General features: G+C 42.5%; 1 protein-coding gene across 1 annotated transcript in view; it reads left to right on the top strand.

The window, feature by feature from the left end:
• The first annotated feature begins 440 nt into the window (after positions 1-440).
• The window catches only part of CCDC171 (coiled-coil domain containing 171), a 2,807,212-nt gene continuing 2,781,777 nt past the window's right edge, over positions 441-25,875 (top strand). Inside the window, exon 1 of the mRNA XM_078675985.1 lies at positions 441-571. The gene's annotated coding sequence lies outside the window, so the exon portion shown is untranslated. The remainder of the gene's footprint in view (positions 572-25,875) is intronic.

The raw sequence follows: 25,875 nt of genomic DNA, 5'->3' as shown, positions 1-25,875 counted from the left end.
AAAATAAAGGTAGGGGTTCTAGAAAGATCTTTCCTATCCATTGCTTCTGCTTGTTTGACCCAAAACGGCTTTCTCGAGGAATATGCCCCAAGCATCTTTTCTACTAGTATGAAATGTTAGATCTCGACAGTTCTGGTCTAAAGAATTTGCGGAAAGGTAAACAGAAACTCTCTGATGTGTTATCACAAAAAAAGCATTCAACTTTATGGCTCATTATACATTGTAGGGAAAGACTCCTCCTTGTTTCAAGATCAACAGCATAAACAGAAGTGAAATACGCATGCATCGCGTGGGACAGATTGTTTTCAGGGATGTGAATCATGACTTCCAATTGTGAAGAGTCTGCATTGTTGTGTCATAGCTCCTCCTCAGTGTCACTGCAATTATGAGGAAGCTGCGATGTCACGTGATGGTTCTCAACAGATCTTTGACCAGGGACTTGTGGGCATGGTTACCATTGGAAGGGCTGTGACAAATGACAAGTATGTGAGCCAGGAGATCAGGCTAACCTCACACGGGAGTCCCTGCTTCATAAAGAACGAAACCGAGAGGCCAAGGAGGATTTCATAAGGTAAATACATATCGTACCTATGGACTCTGGTTGACTGTTGTACATCTCATTCATATTCTTTTATTCCTGTGCGTATTGCAGTTATTTTCTCACATAACCGAGGCTTACAACAAGCATATTCTCTTCTCTCTCCCTCTCTCGTGTGTGTGTGTATATATATATATACATGTATATATGTATATATGTATTACCTACTGGCGATAGCCAGTAGGTATATATAGTTAGGATTTTTTTCCTATGGGATTTTTGAAAATTCTATGTCGAATAACTTTGGCGTTTGAGGACAGAATTGGCTGAAATTTTCAGGAAAATGGAACATTTTGTTTCTGAGCAGCCCCTGAAAATTTGGGGGGGTTTCGTCAAGGGGGGGCCGAGAAAAAAGGGGGGTCCCAAAACGTGTTTTTCCCATGCAATTTTCCATAGGGCGGTTGGCCTCACTTTTAGCCTGAACGGCTGAATGGATTTACACCAAACTTGGCAAAATTGTAGGGACTGGTAGCCCGATGTGCCTTTGCTATGTCTCAAGATATAGGCTGCAGTGGTTTTTACGAAAATTAACTTTGAAAAATATATATTGGGCTACATTGGGCTATATATATGTTGGAGCCCAAATGTAGCCCAATGTAGCCCAATGTAGCCCAAAGATGGCCACCAGAGACAAAAAAAACAAATGTAGCCCAAATATCAGCCAGATGTAGCCCAACTATAGCCCAATGACAGAATGTCCCAGAGTGTTCTAAAGAACAACTAGAGTGCTAACAGTCCTACTTATTACAAAGGTATGGCACACCTGAAGCCATCTTGATTGGAATAAAGTGGTAACTCTTAAAACATTTAATTTAAAAATGAACAAAATGAGGGGGTTCATTTTGCCATAGAAAGTATGATTAGCGAATATATGACGAAATCCCGCATACCATCAGTCCGCAAAAAAAATCCCGCATGTACTATTAGGCCGCAAATTAAAATAACGAAAACTTTTAGAACGAATATGCCTTTAGCATACACTAAACAACTAAACTACCCTAAACCCTAAAACACTACCCCCAGCATGACCCTACACTACACAAACAGTACAACACTACCCTAAACCCTAAAACACTACCCCCAGCATGACCCTACACTACACAAACACTACAACACTACCCTAAACCCTAAAACACTACCCCCAGCATGACCCTACACTACGCAAACACTACAACACTACCCAAAACCCTAAAACACTACACCCCAGCATGACCCTACACTACGCAAACACTACAACACTACCCTAAACCCTAAAACACTACCCCCAGCATGACCCTACACTACACAAACACTACAACACAACCCTAAACCCTAAAACACTACCCCCAGCATGACCCTACACTACGCAAACACTACAACACAACCCTAAACCCTAAAACACTACCCCCAGCATGACCCTACACTACGCAAACACTACAACACTACCCTAAACCCTAAAACACTACCCCCAGCATGACCCTACACTACGCAAACACTACAACACTCCCCAAAACCCTAAAACACTACACCCCAGCATGACCCTACACTACGCAAACACTACAACACTACCCTAAACCCTAAAACACTACCCCCAGCATGACCCTACACTACGCAAACACTACAACACTACCCAAAACCCTAAAACACTACACCCCAGCATGACCCTACACTACGCAAACACTACAACACTACCCTAAACCCTAAAACACTACCCCCAGCATGACCCTACACTACGCAAACACTACAACACTACCCTAAACCCTAAAACACTACCCCCAGCATGACCCTACACTACGCAAACACTACAACACTACCCTAAACCCTAAAACACTACCCCCAGCATGACCCTACACTACGCAAACACTACAACACTACCCAAAACCCTAAAACACTACCCCCAGCATGACCCTACACTACGCAAACACTACAACACTACCCAAAACCCTAAAACACTACCCCCCAGCATGACCCTACACTACGCAAACACTACAACACTACCCAAAACCCTAAAACACTACCCCCAGCATGACCCTACACTACGCAAACACTACAACACTACCCAAAACCCTAAAACACTACCCCCAGCATGACCCTACACTACGCAAACACTACAACACTACCCAAAACCCTAAAACACTACACCCCAGCATGACCCTACACTACGCAAACACTACAACACTACCCAAAACCCTAAAACACTACACCCCAGCATGACCCTACACTACGCAAACACTACAACACTACCCAAAACCCTAAAACACTACCCCCAGCATGACCCTACACTACGCAAACACTACAACACTACCCTAAACCCTAAAATACTACACCCCAGCATGACCCTACACTACGCAAACACTACAACACTACCCAAAACCCTAAAACACTACCCCCAGCATGACCCTACACTACGCAAACACTACAACACTATCCTAAACCCTAAAACACTACGCCCAGCATGACCCTACACTACGCAAACACTACAACACTACCCTAAACCCTAAAACACTAGCCCCAGCATGACCCTACACTACGCAAACACTACAACACAACCCTAAACCCTAAAACACTACCCCCAGCATGACCCTACACTACGCAAACACTACAACACTACCCTAAACCCTAAAACACTACCCCCAGCATGACCCTACACTACGCAAACACTACAACACAACCCTAAACCCTAAAACACTACCCCCAGCATGACCCTACACTAAACAACCACCACAACTCTACACTACACTAACACTACACTACACAACACTACACTACACTACACAATCACTAACCCACGAAAAAATTAACACAAACCCACTTACCTCTCTCGTCATCGTGGTTTTCACAACGCAAATGCATTTACCATACATGCCTTTAAAACGTAATTCTTTGTAAAGTCATGTGCGATAAATGCACATGCGTTTTGAAAAAATGCGGGATAATGGTATGCGAGGTCAATGACCTTGCGGGATAATGGTATGCGGACTGAAAGTCTGCGGGATAAAAAATGCGGGAAAATGGCTGCAAACCATGATTAGCAGCAGACTTCCCTGGTGAGCACTAGCTTTACTACAGTGATCTAATGAGCAACTAGAGTGCTAACATTCAGAATTTATGGCAAATGTGTGACACATCTGAATGCCTTCTTGATAGAACCAAAGTAAACAAGCATTGAAAATGCAATAGATCTCGCCCTCGTTTAAGTTAAAGCCATTCTGTTTGTAATGAGGTGGCTTTTTAGCTTTGCTTTTATTAGTGTTTTTAAAACTTTCATGTAAATAACATGCATATGTATGCATATATGTATATGAATGTATGCATTTATATTTATATAGATATGCAGATTATATATGTTTATATATGTATATTACCTACTGGCGATAGCCAGTGGGTATATATAGTTAGGATTTTTTCTCTATGGGATTTCTGAAAATTCTATGTCTAATAACTTTGGCGTTTGTGGACGGAATTGGCTGAAATTTTCAGGAAAATGGCACATTTTGTTTCTGAGCAGCCCCTAAAAATTTGGGGGGGTTTCGTCAAGGGGGGGCCGAGAAAAAAGGGGGGTCCCAAAACGCGTTTTTCCCATTCATTTTTCCATAGGGCGGTTGGACTCACTTTTAGCTCGAACGGCTGAATAGATTTACATGAAACTTGGCAAAATTGTAGATATGGTTTGCCCGACGTGCCTTTGCTATGTCTCAATATATGTGCTCCAGTGGATTTTGAGAAATTAACGTTTAAAAAAATATATATATCTGTGACAGCGCTCCGGTTAGCGCCCCGGTTCGCGTACCTGACGCGTAACGGAACTTCGCGAAGCGAAGCTGATTGGCTCTCCGGTGTCTGTCAACATTCTAAACAGTCCGGAGCGGCCGCCATCTTGTCTCTCGGTACGATCGAGAGACAAGATGTGGTGAAAAACGAAGGGGGAAATGAAGGAATGGGGGCAAGGTAGACCACTCCTGACCCCCTAGGATTGATGAGGGGGATATTAAAGTGCCCCGCGGGGCAAAAAATAAAAACCGGGCAGCTCACCGGGCAGCTCACCGGGCAGCTCACCGGGCAGCTAACCGGGCAGCTAACCGGCAGCGTAGCTGTCAACATTGTAAACAGTCCGGAGCGGCCGCCATCTTGTCTCTCGGTAGGTTCGAGAGACAAGATGTGGTGAAAAAAGAAGGGGGAAATGAAGGAAAGGGGGCAAGGTAAACCCCTCCTGACCCCCTAGGATTGATGAGGGGGATATTAAAGTCCCCCGCGATTTTTCGCGGTAGAGGCGCTTCCCGGTACGCGAACCGGGCAGCTAACCGGCAGCGTAGCGGGAGTCCGCCATCTTGTGTTTTTGGAGCGTCCGGTTCGCGTACCGGGTAGCGTCCCGGTAAGCGTAACAAGGGGAAAACCAAGAGAAACAGTAAAAAAAAAATTAAGGGAATAGATTTCCAGCAAACTTGGCAAAATTGTAGGGACTGTTTGTTTGATGTGCCTTTGCAAGGCCTCAAGATATGTGCACGTGTGGATTTTGTCTAATTAAGGTTAAAAAAAGTATATATATCTGTAAGCGGGCTCCGGCACGCTTACGTTACGGGTTTTGTTTGCGCTGCAGAGCCGATACATCACGGTTATGCGACGCGTCATGAGGCGTCTCACGTGGCTACGTGACACGTCACATAATAAAGAATATATTTTACAGCTATAGATATTAGCTTTCAAAAAACCAATGAAATTCACTGAAAAAACCATAGGTTATAGGCCATATATAGTTAGGAATTTGCATTTACAAAACCTTGAAAATTCACTGAAAAAACCATAGGTTAGAGACCATATATAGTTAGCTGGACATTTTATTGACATAAAACCAATGAAATTCCATATATAGTTAGTTGCACTAACTATATATCGCGCACCCGCAATCCACTGCTGATGATGTCACATATTACATCATTCATGACATGGTCAGTGACATCACTGATGACATCACTGATGACATCTCAAATGACATCTCAAATGACATCACTGATGACATCATGACACACCAATACCAGTTACTACATACGCACTCACTGATTCCTACGTCTACACACACATTCACTCATTCACCCATACAATCACTCATACATACAGTCACTCATTATTACAACACTATCATATGCACTCATACACCTATGCAGACACTCACACACTGCCACTCATCCATGGAGTTACTCACACACCTAGTCAGTCCTGTAAAGAATCAATCACACTTCCATTTCCTCATCTATACAGTTAAACACAGAACACCATACTTCAGTGACATCACTGATGACATCACTGATGACATCTCAAATGACATCACTGATGACATCTCAAATGACATCACTGATGACATCATGACACACCAATACCAGTTACTACATACGCACTCACTGATTCCTACGTCTACACACACATTCACTCATTCACCCATACAATCACTCATACATACAGTCACTCATTATTACAACACTATCATATGCACTCATACACCTAGTCAGTCCTGTGAAGAATCAATCACACTTCGATTTCCTCATCTATACAGTTAAACACAGAACACCATACTTTTCACACATATACTAACACATACTTACTCTCTTATACAATCACTGATACAAGTACACATTGATATGCACAGAGTCACACACCTCCCAGCCAGCCACACACACACTCAGTCTTCCATACATCCACTCATTCTTCAATATGTAAAACATATTTAAACTTTACAAAAACACACAGACACTAGATGATGTCATCAGTGATGTCATTTGAGATGTCATCAGTGATGTCATCAGTGATGTCATTTGAGATGTCATCAGTGATGTCATCAGTGATGTCACTGACCATGTCATGAATGATGTAATATGTGACATCATCAGCAGTGGATTGCGGGTGCGCGATATATAGTTAGTGCAACTAACTATATATGGAATTTCATTGGTTTTATGTCAATAAAATGTCCAGCTAACTATATATGGTCTCTAACCTATGGTTTTTTCAGTGAATATATATATATATATATATATATAAATATATATATATATATATATATATACATACACACACACAAACACACACATATATATATATATATATATGTGTACACACACACACACCTACACCCACACACATATAGACACACACATAAAGTGTTATAGATGTGTTCATTTATGAAGTCTGATATACCTGTCACCTCACATCCCGCTCTTAACATTTGGTTGGAGCCAGCTTACCCTATCTCTGGTAAATAGTCAACGGTAACCCGAGTTACATGCAAATCTCAAGCAATCCTAAATTAGTTGCTAATTTTTTTATTATTGCGAGGGCACTCTGGCAGGGAGCCACGTTATATTAGAAGTGTGGAACACATTTGATAGAAGGCCCAGGCCTATGAACATGCTGGCAAACAAAGACTTTTTCAAAAACGGTATTCTCTCCCAAAGTATCGACAAGTTGGTATACATGTACATCATTGGCAATAAGTGTTAAGCGCTGTATTTTAACTGGTTTCGCAATGATTCTTCTAGCTGACCTTGCAGTATATCTTAATCTTAGATGCTGGGGAAGGCCGGTTGTGTTGGGGTGGGAGGGGGCTACATGCTGCTAGCTACTATAAATAGTTTAGGCCGCTACGACAGAAATCGTCTGCATGAATGACAGTGTTTTAATATGAAAAGTATCCACTGCCAAGCTCTAAAGATATAGTAGATGTTTTTTTAAGCGAGGAGATGTTTGACTGTAATATTACATAAACATAAAGAGGAGTACCGTCAGAAAGCAAAAAATGCGGACTGAGTGAGATGACCATCAAATGAAGAGAGTCCTTCTTTTGTTTAAAAACCCCTCACTCACCAACCTGGTTGGTGACATGCTTCATCATCGGGGTCCACCCTAATGGCCGAGTGCCATCAGGGTGTGCTGCGACACCTGAATTACAGTGGAGCGGGTATTTTGTGTGTGAAGTGAACAAAAATATGTTAAAAATTGTCCTGGTATCCTTGTGTGAAAAAACTTTTATTAGCAAGTTACTGGACAATATTAAAATAAAGTGTGTGGATACAGTGAGGTTAGTTATGACCAAGTGTATCACTATGTGTGGTTCAGGTCTACATGTTTCAACCCATTAAGGGAAAATTCCGGGTTTTCTTCAGGACCAAAAAGAGGAAGATGGGTGGTCAGAACACACTAACGACCTGCCAGACCTAAATTCCTAAAGACTGTAGACAGAAAATCCAGTCACAGTCGCAATCTCACACTCAATGGTGGTGAGAAAAAAGCAAAAGACCTGTGGAGGAAGAAAGCATAGGGGTCACGAATATGCATGTTACAAGCCTGTAACGTCGTGCCGTACTGATTCTCACGTGTCTGCTTGCTCACTGTGCATCCCAATCAGAACTCATAATTGCCGTAATTGTGCAACTATCGGATGGCTCATCATTTAATTAGTGGTTGTGCCTAAAGAAAATACAAATTTATAGTAAGAGCCAGTCGGGGCTCCAGCAGGCACACTGTATCAATGACGACGTGCTCTGTGATAAATAACCGTTACACCAACAGTCGACAGCACTAGGCGTTTATCTGTGCGTGGCTCGGCTCTTCACTGCAAAGTTAGCGTGAATAGTAACGGCGTGAAATCAAAACCCACTCTCACATTCATACTAAACAGAACAACACACAACATAAATTAGAAGAACCCTCGGGGTCAACAGGGCTTACTCCTGTTGTGGGTCTTTAGAGCTTCACGGGGTAGAGGGAAGGATAAAGCCTCAGAGCGTAACGTATTCTGTCGAGGAAAAGAGAAAATAGGATCGTCTCATATGTGGGGCTTACCAGCTAATGATAGACGATCACACGGTGCTTGGCTCAGATGGAAAAAAGGAGTTAGATAAACTTACAGTTGCTGCGTGATTAGAGAGCCTGGTACCTACTCGCCTCTCCGTGCTTCCCCGCTAATGAGGTGGCGTACCCGGCAAGGATTAGTAGTGTCAGTATGACTTCCGGGGTGGGCGGGGTTTAGGCGCGTAAGCGTGTTGACGCGTTACGGCATAGTGGACATAGTAGGAGGACTAGAAGGCGTTGCCGGGCAACCATACTACACAAATATCGGCCGACGAGAAAAGATTGCAGACTAAGCAATCGGATCGGCTGTAGTTTTTTAGTACCGGCATTAAGATAAGAGAGACAGTTCTTATGTAGTTGAAGGGAAACAAGTTAATAACTACAGGGCTGCTTCTAAACCGGGGTATATGTAATGAAAAACTACGTAATTACAGGCTGAGAGGGGACGGGAGAGTCCTCTTAGTGTGGACCCTAGGGGTGCAGATAGAAATGATGCCCATCAAGTGACCATGTTACGGGGAAACAGAAGTAATCTTTATATAGGGGCATAATATGTCCCAGGGGAGCATCTCGGTGTGGCCAAAAGGAACATGACAATGTTACCCCTAGTGCAGCAAAAAGAAAAGGGGGGGTGGTGGGTGCTGCTGAATAAGGATTACATGACGCTGGCCCATGGAATATTATCGTTCAATCCTGTGATATGGGAGGATAGCCTGTATATCCATCTTTGTTCCTTCTCAAAAAGGCGTTTCTGTAGGTTAGGGCCAGGAGTGATTTGCTCAATCACAGTCCACCTCATGTCATTGGGCGTATGGTTGTTTTCAAGAAAATGGTCCGTGAGTCTTGTTGCACTTTTTTTGCAGCGGATGGTGCTACGATGTTCACAGATTCTCTGCTTGATTTTTCTTGTAGTCATTCCAACGTAACGTTTATTGCAAGTGCATTCAATTAAATACACAACATTGCAACTATTACAGTTGGTGTGGGATTGTTGTCTCCATGTCTTGCCAGGTTCAAGGTTCAGAGTTTTAGTGTCACTTGTAAGGTGGCACACGCTGCAGTTGCCACAATGAAAGTGTCCTGTGACATCTGGGAGACCCCAGCTCTTGGTTATCGAGTTTTCGTTGGTCTGTTTCTTAGGCTTGGGCCTTGTGTTCACTAGGCTGTCTTTTAGGCTAGGTGATTTTTTGTAGGAGAAAAGGGGTTTGTCCCAGCGCAGATTGCCAGATTGAAGGATGGACCAGTGTCTATTGATGCTTTTGGAAACCTGGTTGGAGATGGCATTGATGGTGGTAACACAGGTGAGAGGTATTTCTTCCCCTTTTGCTGGTTTTTTCTCCAGGAGGACTTCTCTCGGCTGATTTCTAGCCCGCTTTTGGCACTTAGTTATGATCTTTGTTGGATAGCCGCGTATCTTGAGTTTTTCTGTTAGGTCGGATGCCTGTACTTTATAGTCACTGAGCTTACTACAATTGCGCCGAAGTCTTAAAAATTGCCCATAAGGGAGATTTTCCTTAAGTGGGCGCGGATGAAAGCTCTCAAACTTGAGGAGGTTGTTTTTGGCGGTTGGCTTATAGTGTGTTCTGGTGTCTAGGTGGTCAATGTTCTTTGTGATGACCACGTCTAGGAACACTATTTCTTTCTCATTGAAGCAGTGTATGAACCTCAAGTTGGGATCGCATGTATTGATCCAAGTGATGAACTCGAGTAGTTGGTCGATGGGTCCCTGCCAGATGGCAAGGACATCGTCGATGTAGCGCTTCCAAAACTTCAAATTGTTTTTGAAGGGATTGTCATCACTCAGGATAAATTTTAGTTCAAAGTTATAGACGTAGAGACCCGCCACGCTGGGAGCAAAGACACTGCCCATCGATGTGCCACCTGTCTGGAGGTAAAGAGACCCTTCAAATTCAAAGAAATTGCGTTTAAGTGCTAATCTGGCACATTCGATGATGAACGCTCTGGGTGTTTTGAATGTCCAATTCATGTCTCCTAATGTCTTCTCCAGGACTGATATTGTGTCATCTTGAGGTATGTTCGTGTAGAGGCTCTCTATGTCGAAGCTCAACAGAATAGTATTTTCATCCACGATGATTTCCTGTAGTAGACTCAATAGGCTTTTGGTATCCTGTAGGTAGGTCGATGTTGACTGTACGATGGTCTTTAGAAAGAAGTCACAGAATCTTGACAAAGGTTCTAGTAAGGAGCCGATCCCTGACACAATGGGGCGTCCCGGAGGTGGTAGTTTACCCTTGTGCATTTTCGGCAGGGTGTAGAAGTAGGGTATTTTGCCGTCAGTGTCACATAAGTAGTTAGCCTCTTGTTCAGAGATCTTTCCTGTCATCTCAGCAGATTCAACAAGTTCCCTGATTTCAGATTTAAGATCCATAGTAGGGTCTGATTCCAGGATCTGATAGTTTTTTGTATCACTTAGCAGGCGGTGACATTCTTCGCGGTATGCGCTGATGTCCATAATCACTAGGCCACCCCCCTTGTCGGCGGGTTTGATTATGATTTCGTCGTAGGTACGAAGGTCATTCAGTGCCGCATGTTCCACCCGGCTTAGATTGTGATACATTGAGGTGCTGTTCATTCTTTCCACATCATTATAGACGGCCTGCTCAAAGGTGATAATTTCAACCGGGACAGTGTGTATAGGTGGCATGAAGGATGATTTTTTCTTTAGTCCACTCTCATTTGGATTCTCATTAGTTGTGGTGGTTCCCTGCTTCTCAAAGAAAGCCTTCAGTCTTAGCTTCCTAAAAAAGGTTGCCAGTTCGCAATGCAAATGAAATTTATCGAGGCGTGCTGTCGGGACAAAACCCAACCCTTTATTTAACACATTCAGTTCTGTCTGTGTTAATTCCCTAGAGGATAGGTTGGTAACTAGGTCCTCGCATTGCTGGTCCCTGCTTTGCTCCTCGTTTGGCCGCTCACAGATTCGTCCTCTTCCCAATGTACTTGCGTTTGTTGTCTTCTTCGCCCCTTTCCTCGTCTGCCTCTGCCTAAAAAAGGAGGACGGTATTGATTCTGTTGGAAGGGTGGGGGTTGAAAATGGGGTTGGAAAGGTGGTTGCCAACCGAACATGGGGAATGGCTGTGGTTGACCATATGGATCTGGGAACATTGGTGGATTAAAGGCAGGCCAGTTGTTCTGGCCTCTGAAGCCTCCTCGTGCTCTTTGCTTGGTTGTGCTAGCTGTTGATCCATTGCTACTGTTAGATGAGATGCTAGAGACATCAGAGTCTGGTGCGGGTTTGGCTGCTGGCACATAATCGGGGTCAGAATACGGGTAGGTTTTTACGAATGAAAACCTTTTAAGATCCTTCTGGAATTTAGTCACCTTTTGTTGTGTTAGGTTTTCTTTATATTCGTTCACCTCTTTGTGTATTTCATCTAATCTTTTTTTGTAGCCGGTGATGCTAGTCTTTATATGAGATTCAGTTTTCTGGATGTCAATCAGAATGGTTTCTGAGAGTCGTAGGGCAGTTTTTAGAATCAACATGATCCAATCATGCGTGCAGTGCCACGCTATTAATGCCCAAGGAAGATACGGGGGGCATTAGTTACCAAGAGGCCCTTAGGGGCCATGTTGTTAGTCACATATTCTTTTAGAATCGTTCCGTGTAGTATAGTTCTGATTCTATTTCTTTTCATTTCTGAAAGTTTTTCCCAATCCCCTCAAAGAGAGAGTAAGGGATTAATTCGCAACAAGCGAACGGAGTGTACTCCTGGTCCCCTAGCGAATTAATCCCTTACTCTCTCTTTGTTTAACTATATCTTGGCAGCGCACAGCTGCGAGAGTTTTCCTTCATCACCCACTGTTTTCACTAAACTCACAACACTCACACACTTATTACACCATGGGGGAGAACAAAGGCCTCTCGTATTCTACTGAGGAAATTGATGCCATTCTGGAAGACATCTCCGGTTTTGCTGACGCGAGTATTTCGCAAACCATTTCCCAGACGGGGGATTGGGAAAAACTTTCAGAAATGAAAAGAAATAGAATCAGAACTATACTACACGGAACGATTCTAAAAGAATATGTGACTAACAACATGGCCCCTAAGGGCCTCTTGGTAACTAATGCCCCCCGTATCTTCCTTGAAGACGCTGCCTTCAGAAAAGACTGGGCATTAATAGCGTGGCACTGCACGCATGATTGGATCATGTTGATTCTAAAAACTGCCCTACGACTCTCAGAAACCATTCTGATTGACATCCAGAAAACTGAATCTCATATAAAGACTAGCATCACCGGCTACAAAAAAAGATTAGATGAAATAAACAAAGAGGTGAACGAATATAAAGAAAACCTAACACAACAAAAGGTGACTAAATTCCAGAAGGATCTTAAAAGGTTTTCATTCGTAAAAACCTACCCGTATTCTGACCCCGATTATGTGCCAGCAGCCAAACCCGCACCAGACTCTGATGTCTCTAGCATCTCATCTAACAGTAGCAATGGATCAACAGCTAGCACAACCAAGCAAAGAGCACGAGGAGGCTTCAGAGGCCAGAACAACTGGCCTGCCTTTAATCCACCAATGTTCCCAGATCCATATGGTCAACCACAGCCATTCCCCATGTTCGGTTGGCAACCACCTTTCCAACCCCATTTTCAACCCCCACCCTTCCAACAGAATCAATACCGTCCTCCTTTTTTAGGCAGAGGCAGACGAGGAAAGGGGCGAAGAAGACAACAAACGCAAGTACATTGGGAAGAGGACGAATCTGTGAGCGGCCAAACGAGGAGCAAAGCAGGGACCAGCAATGCGAGGACCTAGTTACCAACCTATCCTCTAGGGAATTAACACAGACAGAACTGAAGGTGTTAAATAAAGGGTTGGGTTTTGTCCCGACAGCACGCCTCGATAAATTTCATTTGCATTGCGAACTGGCAACCTCTTTTAGGAAGCTAAGACTGAAGGCTTTCTTTGAGAAGCAGGGAACCACCACAACTAATGAGAATCCAAATGAGAGTGGACTAAAGAAAAAAAGAAAAAATCATCCTTCATGCCACCTATACACACTGTCCCGGTTGAAATTATCACCTTTGAGCAGGCCGTCTATAATGATGTGGAAAGAATGAACAGCACCTCAATGTATCACAATCTAAGCCGGGTGGAACATGCGGCACTGAATGACCTTCGTACCTACGACGAAATCATAATCAAACCCGCCGACAAGGGGGGTGGCCTAGTGATTATGGACATCAGCGCATACCGCGAAGAATGTCACCGCCTGCTAAGTGATACAAAAAACTATCAGATCCTGGAATCAGACCCTACTATGGATCTTAAATCTGAAATCAGGGAACTTGTTGAATCTGCGGAGATGACAGGAAAGATCTCTGAACAAGAGGCTAACTACTTATGTGACACTGACGGCAAAATACCCTACTTCTACACCCTGCCGAAAATGCACAAGGGTAAACTACCACCTCCGGGACGCCCCATTGTGTCAGGGATCGGCTCCTTACTAGAACCTTTGTCAAGATTCTGTGACTTCTTTCTAAAGACCATCGTACAGTCAACATCGACCTACCTACAGGATACCAAAAGCCTATTGAGTCTACTACAGGAAATCAACGTGGATGAAAATACTATTCTGTTGAGCTTCGACATAGAGAGCCTCTACACGAACATACCTCAAGATGACACAATATCAGTCCTGGAGAAGACATTAGGAGACATGAATTGGACATTCAAAACACCCAGAGCGTTCATCATCGAATGTGCCAGATTAGCACTTAAACGCAATTTCTTTGAATTTGAAGGGTCTCTTTACCTCCAGACAGGTGGCACATCGATGGGCAGTGTCTTTGCTCCCAGCGTGGCGGGTCTCTACGTCTATAACTTTGAACTAAAATTTATCCTGAGTGATGACAATCCCTTCAAAAACAATTTGAAGTTTTGGAAGCGCTACATCGACGATGTCCTTGCCATCTGGCAGGGACCCATCGACCAACTACTCGAGTTCATCACTTGGATCAATACATGCGATCCCAACTTGAGGTTCACACACTGCTTCAATGAGAAAGAAATAGTGTTCCTAGACGTGGTCATCACAAAGAACATTGACCACCTAGACACCAGAACACACTATAAGCCAACCGCCAAAAACAACCTCCTCAAGTTTGAGAGCTTTCATCCGCGCCCACTTAAGGAAAATCTCCCTTATGGGCAATTTTTAAGACTTCGGCGCAATTGTAGTAAGCTCAGTGACTATAAAGTACAGGCATCCGACCTAACAGAAAAACTCAAGATACGCGGCTATCCAACAAAGATCATAACTAAGTGCCAAAAGCGGGCTAGAAATCAGCCGAGAGAAGTCCTCCTGGAGAAAAAACCAGCAAAAGGGGAAGAAATACCTCTCACCTGTGTTACCACCTTCAATGCCATCTCCAACCAGGTTTCCAAAAGCATCAATAGACACTGGTCCATCCTTCAATCTGGCAATCTGCGCTGGGACAAACCCCTTTTCTCCTACAAAAAATCACCTAGCCTAAAAGACAGCCTAGTGAACACAAGGCCCAAGCCTAAGAAACAGACCAACGAAAACTCGATAACCAAGAGCTGGGGTCTCCCAGATGTCACAGGACACTTTCATTGTGGCAACTGCAGCGTGTGCCACCTTACAAGTGACACTAAAACTCTGAACCTTGAACCTGGCAAGACATGGAGACAACAATCCCACACCAACTGTAATAGTTGCAATGTTGTGTATTTAATTGAATGCACTTGCAATAAACGTTACGTTGGAATGACTACAAGAAAAATCAAGCAGAGAATCTGTGAACATCGTAGCACCATCCGCTGCAAAAAAAGTGCAACAAGACTCACGGACCATTTTCTTGAAAACAACCATACGCCCAATGACATGAGGTGGACTGTGATTGAGCAAATCACTCCTGGCCCTAACCTACAGAAACGCCTTTTTGAGAAGGAACAAAGATGGATATACAGGCTATCCTCCCATATCACAGGATTGAACGATAATATTCCATGGGCCAGCGTCATGTAATCCTTATTCAGCAGCACCCACCACCCCCCCTTTTCTTTTTGCTGCACTAGGGGTAACATTGTCATGTTCCTTTTGGCCACACCGAGATGCTCCCCTGGGACATATTATGCCCCTATATAAAGATTACTTCTGTTTCCCCGTAACATGGTCACTTGATGGGCATCATTTCTATCTGCACCCCTAGGGTCCACACTAAGAGGACTCTCCCGTCCCCTCTCAGCCTGTAATTACGTAGTTTTTCATTACATATACCCCGGTTTAGAAGCAGCCCTGTAGTTATTAACTTGTTTCCCTTCAACTACATAAGAACTGTCTCTCTTATCTTAATGCCGGTACTAAAAAACTACAGCCGATCCGATTGCTTAGTCTGCAATCTTTTCTCGTCGGCCGATATTTGTGTAGTATGGTTGCCCGGCAACGCCTTCTAGTCCTCCTACTATGTCCACTATGCCGTAACGCGTCAACACGCTTACGCGCCTAAACCCCGCCCACCCCGGAAGTCATACTGACACTACTAATCCTTGCCGGGTACGCCACCTCATTAGCGGGGAAGCACGGAGAGGCGAGTAGGTACCAGGCTCTATAATCACGCAGCAACTGTAAGTTTATCTAACTCCTTTTTTCCATCTGAGCCAAGCACCGTGTGATCGTCTATCATTAGCTGGTAAGCCCCACATATGAGACGATCCTATTTTCTCTTTTCCTCGACAGAATACGTTACGCTCTGAGGCTTTATCCTTCCCTCTACCCCGTGAAGCTCTAAAGACCCACAACAGGAGTAAGCCCTGTTGACCCCGAGGGTTCTTCTAATTTATGTTGTGTGTTGTTCTGTTTAGTATGAATGTGAGAGTGGGTTTTGATTTCACGCCGTTACTATTCACGCTAACTTTGCAGTGAAGAGCCGAGCCACGCACAGATAAACGCCTAGTGCTGTCGACTGTTGGTGTAACGGTTATTTATCACAGAGCACGTCGTCATTGATACAGTGTGCCTGCTGGAGCCCCGACTGGCTCTTACTATAAATTTGTATTTTCTTTAGGCACAACCACTAATTAAATGATGAGCCATCCGATAGTTGCACAATTACGGCAATTATGAGTTCTGATTGGGATGCACAGTGAGCAAGCAGACACGTGAGAATCAGCACGGCACGACGTTACAGGCTTGTAACATGCATATTCGTGACCCCTATGCTTTCTTCCTCCACAGGTCTTTTGCTTTTTTCTCACCACCATTGAGTGTGAGATTGCGACTGTGACTGGATTTTCTGTCTACAGTCTTTAGGAATTTAGGTCTGGCAGGTCGTTAGTGTGTCCTGACCACCCATCTTCCTCTTTTTGGTCCTGAAGAAAACCCGGAATTTTCCCTTAATGGGTTGAAACATGTAGACCTGAACCACACATAGTGATACACTTGGTCATAACTAACCTCACTGTATCCACACACTTTATTTTAATATTGTCCAGTAACTTGCTAATAAAAGTTTTTTCACACAAGGATACCAGGACAATTTTTAACATATTTTTGTTCACTTCACACACAAAATACCCGCTCCACTGTAATTCAGGTGTCGCAGCACACCCTGATGGCACTCGGCCATTAGGGTGGACCCCGATGATGAAGCATGTCACCAACCAGGTTGGTGAGTGAGGGGTTTTTAAACAAAAGAAGGACTCTCTTCATTTGATGGTCATCTCACTCAGTCCGCATTTTTTGCTTTCTGACGGTACTCCTCTTTATGTTTATGTAAAACTTTGGACCTAGGGGACCAGGAGTACACTCCGTTCGCTTGTTGCGAATTAATCCCTTACTCTCTCTTTGTTTAACTATGACTGTAATATTAGACATGGATTATGCCCATAGTACAAACAAAACGCATTATACTCTTTGAGAAGAGTTGTAGAATATCTCTACTGGCAAATACACACCATTGTGCAGGTTTTAGGCTCCTCCAGTAAGAACCATTGTCAGAAATGTGCACTTGAAACGTTTTAGTCTTTTAAAACTCTCCATTTAGGAAGAACATCGTAGCATTCATTATCACTATTCTCTTCATTTGTCGTCCATCTTTACAATACAATTCGAAATACTTTGGAGCCATATATTCTACATTGCTTTTTCCCTTTTCGCTTGCTCTCTCAGCCTATGTCTTTGAATTAATATAGACTTCAAAAAAAGAGAGTTTCCCAGAACGCCAGAAAGGACTGTGTGTCAAATAGTATAAAAAAGGATTCCTTCCTGTATTTATAATTTTTATGTGTGGCCTATAGGCCTACATAACAATGTTACCTTTTTAGTATTAGGTAGTGACGCTAATAATTATGTCTGCACACCAATGAAATTACTTTCAACTCTCAAGTATTTATTTATTTAATTATAAAATTTTGATTAAAAACATTTTTTATAAAAACACATGTATAACACTTCATAACAATCATATACTCAAGTACAAGGTACTCCACTGTGTGTAAGCAAATCCTATTCCGTACAGATCACAGGGTACATATTACATACACAATAAAGAATTTTTTACCTTAAATCACAAAAAATCTCATATCATCAATAAAACAATAGAAAGTCCTTTGTCGACGCGTTTCGGTGCTTTGTTCGGTTATCACACCTTCTTCAGGACAGATCTTTTACTTAAAAACAGTATATCTTCAATCTAAAAAATGAATACACGGCATTAGTCTCATTAATCTAATTTAAGAGTGAAGCTCATTCGATTTAATCATGTACAGGTTGCGCAGGATGTCACTATTATGATAAAATATATTTATACAAAGGCATTCTTACTTAAATCGTTTTGCCTTGAATCATGTTACTTGGGGTTCTGGACCAAACTGGAGAAGTTTATTTCTAGGTCCACTTCATGGTCACTCTTATTTCATGTGTACCAAGTTTCTATAATGGGGAGAATAAATCAATAGGTCATATTGACTACATTTTAGGAAGGGGAGAATGGTGAATGTCATCCTACACACTTACTTAAAAACGGGAAGATTGATATTCCTCGTGTCTAATTGTATTCTGCGACTATCAATCTGTGCAGAGTCTCTTTTTCACGCTGCTTTGAGTGCTGCCTTAAAAAGAAGATGTATCAGGATATTTATATTCATCTATGTCTTGGGGTTTCGTTAAGAGTTTCACCTATTATTAAGTACATGATGTATACATACCAGTGGAATTAAGCAGTTCCTTTTGGTGAAGCTTTCTTCAGAGTTATTGGGACTTCTGTCTCGTCTTGGGGTGTTTTTAAATTGACCCTCAATCGTGTAGTTAGGTCTCTTGCTACTCCACTGGCCATCTAAGGATAAGAGGCAGAAATGGAAGCATCTTTTCATCTATTTGAATCTTCCAGGTACAGTACTGCATGTCCACCATACCGTTAGACATTACCGTTAGCGCGCAGACTGGAAGCACGGCCAGCACTTGGGAAAGCTAGCTTCACAAGTGATCCTCCATTATATATATTTTCTTCACTCCAAACCTCTACCTATGTGTATGTTTAATATACTCTATCTAACATGGTGGAATATAGGAAAAAAGAAGGGCCAGTGGTCGAAACCTGTAATACAGGGCGATACCGTTAGTATGCCGAAAGGTAAACGATGGCTGTTACAGTTGAGCAGCGGTCTTGACGATTAAACGTGCCCACAAGTAGGACATCGCCATAAACGCATAATAAGGATTATATGACATAAGGGTCAAAACAGTATGCCCGCGAAACATGCACCATTATTAATAATGAATGATGCAGGCATGTTGGATTTTACTTGCAGAACACTTAAAATAATCACAGCTATTTTGTCTGCGCGCTAACGGTAATGTCTAACGGTATGGTGGACATGCAGTACTGTACCTGGAAGATTCAAATAGATGAAAAGATGCTTCCATTTATGCCTCTTATCCTTAGGTGGCCAGTGGAGTAGCAAGAGACCTAACTACACGATTGAGGGTCAATTTAAAAACACTTGTAAACAATGGGATTCTATCAATGTGAGTGGTGACTAATTTTAAATGATATTCTCTAAACTTGTGAAAAACTACAATGTGAACATTAGGCCTCTCTGCATGTGGCAGAATGAGGGCACTGTGTGTTTTTAAAATACCCCTCACACACTATGAATCCCATAGTGTCATTCTCCCATCATTGGGGTCTTCCCATCCCTCTACGGGGCGGGGCGTGCTTCAACCTACGAGTGACGCGGGAGCACTTCTACTTTTGACAATAGGCTATGTGATGTGATAAGGATAGTGATATGTGTTAGGGAGTGTAGGGACCTGTTTACGTGAATGGTGGTGTAAAAAAGGGTAAACATTCCCTGGCAAGTCGAAAAAATTAATTTTAATGGCTTCGCAAGCTGGGAACATTAAAAAGGGGTTAGTAAGTAGAATTACGAGTGTAGTCTACTTTGTCGACATGACATGTTTCATAGGCAGACCCCTCCTGCCTACTCATCATTACCAGTGTTGATCCCTACAAAAAGGCTCAATTCTAAACTAAATGTAAAATGCCTATGGTCCTAAAACTTAACAGCAAAAATCGGCTGCTAGGTTTTGCCTCTGGGCTTGAGTTGGCCCTTAGTGAGGCATTATCATGAAAAATTGTCATGAAAAATGACCTAATATGGTCTCTGTGGAAAGACAAAGGGGAGAAAAAGGGGTACATAGTTGTAGAATTGCAATTTGTCAAGCACAATTTTTACATGGCTCATTTTTGCGTTAGTCACAATGTGGCTTAGTATCCCAAAGTATTCTCAACATTAATTATGTATATGACCTGATGAACTGTCTTTCTCCATCGTGGCCAAAGGGTATGAACCCTTGGAGAACTTCAACACAAAGCGTGATACACACTTCAAACACAAACACATATTCACAATCCAAAACGACCCATCTGGTGGTGGGTTTTTAAACAAGCAAGGGTGTGGGCCTTGCAGTTCCAGGACAAGTGTCTAATCAAGAAAAACGTCTCACTAGCGGCATGACATCAACACATCCACTCATCATACTAATAAGTGGGTCATTTATCACACATGCCGGTTGATGTATTATTCGTGAATAAAAGATGGCTTAGTGCCTCTCAGACATCAGCTTAATGCGCTCCCAAATGTGCCTTAGTCAAACATGCTGGTTGAAATAATGATCGTAAAGACGAACGAAAACAAATGATGGCAAATGCCTCCAAATGTGCAAGCATGCTACAATTGATACATACATTTGAAGCGTGGTGATAGTGATAGAGATCGCAGGTCACCCGGCCAATAATTTCACCATACACGTACCGGGCCCATATTTTTCCAATTATATCATATACATTAATCGGGTGACCTTACACTCTACTACCAGTAACCCTGGTTCCTTCCTATTAATTTTTACCTGTACCCGACTTACCAATCCACCGTTACGGGTACCTATGACCACAATGGATCAGGGAGCTAGCTGTGAAAGAAAGGCAGACAACCAAATACAACCATTTATATTTTCCTTTGTATTTGTAAATGACCACAAACTACTGGGAAGTTTTAAAGTTTTATCTAGAATTCAGATTCGGAAAGCATACAGTTTACAACTAAAAGGCAATCAATAATCAAAATAACGAACAGCACATAACCATAGAGAAAGTAAATCAGGGCAACCATTTATGTGTCTATAGGAAGATAAGGACATGAGAAATGCTAAACAGATTTCAAGAATGGAACTTAAGAAAGTATAACTATGAACGGGCAATTTTATGCACGTACTAGAATTTCCCTACGGGGAAATACTTCAACAGTTGGGTGAGAAGTTAGAAATCCTATACATCTATAGGAAGGGTAAAATTGGAACACGCTATAGTTCTAGAAACCTTACTTCAATCAATTCTAGAGGAGGAAAATTATAAACCACATCTATATTTTCATAAACGGTATGAAGAATTGTGCTTAACGGAAGGATAACATAGGAACATGCTAGAAAACAGCAATATCGTATGAGCTTTCATTCAGTAGCTTTGCAAAAGCATGGAAAATCCATTGTGCGCAAAGGTATGTCTTTATTAAAGCAAAAGACTGGAAAAATAGAAGGTGCAGTATAGAGTTTCAGCACTATATATTTACCTAGAATGGTGTGAAGACCAACCCTGGCCACGGATCAGTCAAGGACAGGAAAAACCCCAAGGAAGGACAGTCATCAATGGGACAGCAGGTGCAGAATGGACACCCCAGGACAGGACAGGAAAACCAGATTAGGATCAGGACAGGACCACCAAGGAACGACCAGCACCCGCAGTTTGGAAGTAACGCCTGCGCTCCACCCTCTCTGCAGCTATCGGCCAGAACCCCGATTGGGTTATCGAACTCCCCAGCATAGTGCTCCGCCAGCACTTAAGGTTTGGTAAAACCTCTTGAGTCTATGGTATATTTCGGACAGAGTGCTCCGCAGTGCTCTGTATTCAGTCACCTATTGAGTGTGTTGGGTCAGTGACAGGTCAGCTATTCGGACAAGTCGGACAATTTCTCTAGCTAAACCTAGGCTAGTTATACTGTTTTCGGGTCAGTGTACCACCCCCCGAATGTTGCAAGTGTCAGAATCCCCAATTTCGATTGGTCCTAAAGTAGGATAGGTCAACACACCAATCACAATTTACGTCTACAAGCTCACATTTACATACTCTGGAACCGCCTATTTGAATTTGGGGTTCCCATGAGATATTCTACAGAATACAATGAAAACATAACAATTGTATCAATTGCAGTTCGGCTTCTTCGGCTGGGTGAAGGTGCATCTTCCCAGGCACATCTTGGCCGCCACCTCTGGTTGGCAGTCGTTCAATGTCACCGGCCGAAGTCTGTCATGCGTAGTAGTGTACTTCAATATGGATTCCCGAGCATCCCATCAACTCTCAATACCGTGGTACATGAAAAGTAAGCGAAAACAAATTAAAACATAGAAATAAATGAATTCACTGTATACCATGAATAGCTACTCTATACCCCTTTACTTATGATATACTAATGCGTGAATGTTTTAGTGCAGACTGACAATAACATAAAACATATGCGCAAGCTTTTCCACGTTAGGACACAGACAGCCATTTTAAAAGCAAGTGCGCAAGCGCAAAGTTTCCCACCAGAACTGCAAGTACGTCACGTGAGTGTGACTAACGCATGCGCAGAAAGAAACCCGCCAAGCAGCGACCATTTTAGGTACAAACGTTATTGAGTTAGAAAACACATATGCAAGCGTCTCTAGGACACCCCAAATGTCAGAATAAAGGGAAATTAGTAAGACGAACAGGTTGAATTATGTTGTTATAAGTTATTCGAGGTTCATGAGTACGAGCAAGCCGCGCACCATGCGAATTCTTGCTCCATCAATCCCCTCTTTGATGATATTTACTATCATCACAAACTAATGGAATCAGATGCCAACTTTTCTTTCACACTTTGTACATTTCAATTTCTTCCAACATTCGATTCAATTTTTCTTTAACGTCTTTGGTAGGGTGAGAATTTTTCACCCTTTTGTAAATTTTATTATTCTGTTCTTCTAATTCAAGTTCATCCACACTCCGTTTCACACCTCTTTTATTCACAGTATATTTCTTTTGGTGTTTGCGACATTTGCAACAGACAAATATAAGGAATATAATAAACCCTAATATGGCAATTGGCATCAGTACCTTAAACAACAAACCTCTACCTAACTGTGCAAACCAATGACCTACAGCCGAGAGACCATCAGTAAGTCTTTTCCAGGCACTGTCAACCTCCAGTGGTTTAAGTTCTTTTTCCAAATTTGTAATGTTCCTTACATACCTTTGGATCCCTACACTTTTGTCAGGTATGTAAGTGCAACAATGTTGCGCTTTCAACATTCTGCAGACTCCGCCCTCTTTCGCTAATAGAGGGTCAAGGGCAAGTCAGTTCTGTATAACCATAGATCTGATCGCAACCATTTCGGTATTGACCATCAGGAACCCTCCGGCAGTGTCGGTAGATAACCGATCTACTACTGTTGACAATTTGCAAATTTTGTTCGAGTTCAGAACCACTCCCACTGCAGGTATTATTGCGCTAAAAATATCTCCTACAATCTCTCCAGCAGTTTCTCTTCTAGTGCGTACTACTTTGTTAGTTTCTTCATTGCTTCCAGTGATTTTCCCCACATGGTATATCTTTGGAAAGACAATACCAAAGTAGCAACTCCCGTACCAATGGTCGGGCAATTTGAAGTAAGCCTTGTTCCCACAAATAAAATAAATTCCAGGAAACACAGGCTCTGTCCCATCTTTGAAACCCCAACCTCCAATTACCTTGTAATTATGCTCACATTCACTGGAACCGATGAAAACATTGTTATAATAACTAGTCATTTCCCTTTTAAGACAGAGCTTCCCCTTCTTTTCGAAATAAAGGAGCATAGCAGCAGTAGCTCCACCATTTAAGGTGCTCCCTATACTTTCTGCCCATTTAGGAACTTTATGGTTCCTATCTTTTGCTTTCTTTTGGAAACTCTCTCTTCTTTTCTCTACCATGTCCAGAAATTCTTTTTCCTTCTCATGTAAAGAACAGGTCAGATTATTTTTATGTGCGTCATCTATATTAATTTTTCCTACAGTTAGAAAATAATCACTCATGTATTTAGCTACATCTCTAGTCATCTGTACAGGGTTTAGGTTTCTTCGAACAGGAAGTTCAGAAAATGTCACGTCATAGTTTGAATAGTAATACTGTAAAGGTCCTCTTTTGTAAAATAAGCTAGTCAGTACACTACAAGATATTCCATATGTTAGTGGCAGGTGATGGTATGTCACGCCTTCAGCTTCAGAAGTAGGTAGCTTCATGCATACATAACAGTCGTCTATTTCCATAGTTTCTACATAATGCAATAACAGGTTTGTGAAAACGTTTAAGTGAGTTCTGTTCTTTATTTTGTTAAAGTGTAATGCTTCCTCATCTGGTGCTTCTAAATTTAACTGTCTCCGTTTCAGGCTCAGTGGTTTATCCAATGTGTCTACTCTTCGTGGTGTCGTTCTAGTGTGTGATTCTACAGTGTCGTCAGGTAAGTTATTATTCGGGTACAGGCTTGGATTTTTACTTATCAGAGAAGGAAGGGTTACAGTCAGTCCTATCCACAGGATCAGTACTATTGCTACGCTACATATGCATACTTGGCAGCATGTTTTACAACAACTACGTCTAGGTCTTCCATTCACATTTGAATCAGACATTTCTGCTTAACAGAAGTTTTCCAACCCCTCTTTTTAACTTTGCACAGATAGCTTACACTGAGCAACTTCAGGTTGGTTCGTCTTCTTCAGCAGACTGATCAGCTGTCTGTTCTTCGTCACTCTCGTCAGTTATATCAAGATCCTCAAATTCCTCCAATATCAAAAAAGTCCATTCAGGATCCTGATATTTTTCGTTTAGTCTTTTTATTCGGTCACTTCTTCTTTTGGAGCTTTCTCCAGACTGCTCTGCTATACGAGAACTTTTTCTTCTTTGCTCAAGCTTTTCTTCTACTGTTTTTAGTCTCAGTCTCTTAATATATCTTGGTTCGATATGTTTCTTTTTCTTGAGTCTTTTAGCTGGCACTGTAGTTTGGCTTTCTTCTAATGCTCTCTTATTTTCGTTTGTTTGTGGCACTTCTTCTTCTTCATCTTCCCTTCCTGGCTGACTAGTCCTAGGTCTTTCTTCAGTTTCTTCTGCCTGGTCACTAAGCTGGCCTTGTTCAGGTGTATACTGGATTTGGCTTTTGGGCGTTTCTATTTCTGTGTCCTGAACACGTTCTTCTAATTCTATCTGGTGCTGTTCAAGCACTTCGAACCTTTGATTTTCTTCCGCTTGAACTTTCACCCTAATTTCTGTCTGTCCCTTTTCAATCTCAGGAGTTTGTGGAGGTGTGTCGATCACTTGTTCTGTCCCTATCTGATCTTCTTCTCCTTCAGATTTTACCTGTATTTCGATAATCTGATTGTCTTCTCCTATTCCTGTCTCGTCCTCACTATTCCACTCTCTATCTGCGTAAGTTTGACTTCTTGTTCTGATTGGGTCGTCAGTTAGGTCGATTATGGGTATCCACTCATCTTGACTGGTGCTCGTTGTTCTTCATCAGCTACTTCGGAACCTACGTCTGGAGACTCCTCAGCTGGGCAACCTTCAGCGTCAGTCTTCTCGTCTCTGATCACCTTCTTGGTATGGCTGGCATGGATCCACTTTGGAACGCCGGCACACTTCACCGCTGTCGTGGTAACCAGTATCACTTGGCGTTGTTGTCCCCACTTCGGTGCAAGGCAATTTGAACGAGTATGCTTCTTGAGTACAACCCAGTCACCTGGAACCAATTTATGGACTGGAGTTGTTGGATTGGGACGGCGTCCTCCCCAATCTGGCGAGAGATAGAACACACTTGGTCACCTAGTTGCTTGCAGTATTAAAGTAC

Source organism: Lissotriton helveticus, chromosome 2_1 (genome assembly GCF_964261635.1).
Source record: "Lissotriton helveticus chromosome 2_1, aLisHel1.1, whole genome shotgun sequence".
Taxonomy (NCBI): domain Eukaryota; kingdom Metazoa; phylum Chordata; class Amphibia; order Caudata; family Salamandridae; genus Lissotriton; species Lissotriton helveticus.
This window is presented reverse-complemented; position numbering and strand designations above follow the sequence as displayed.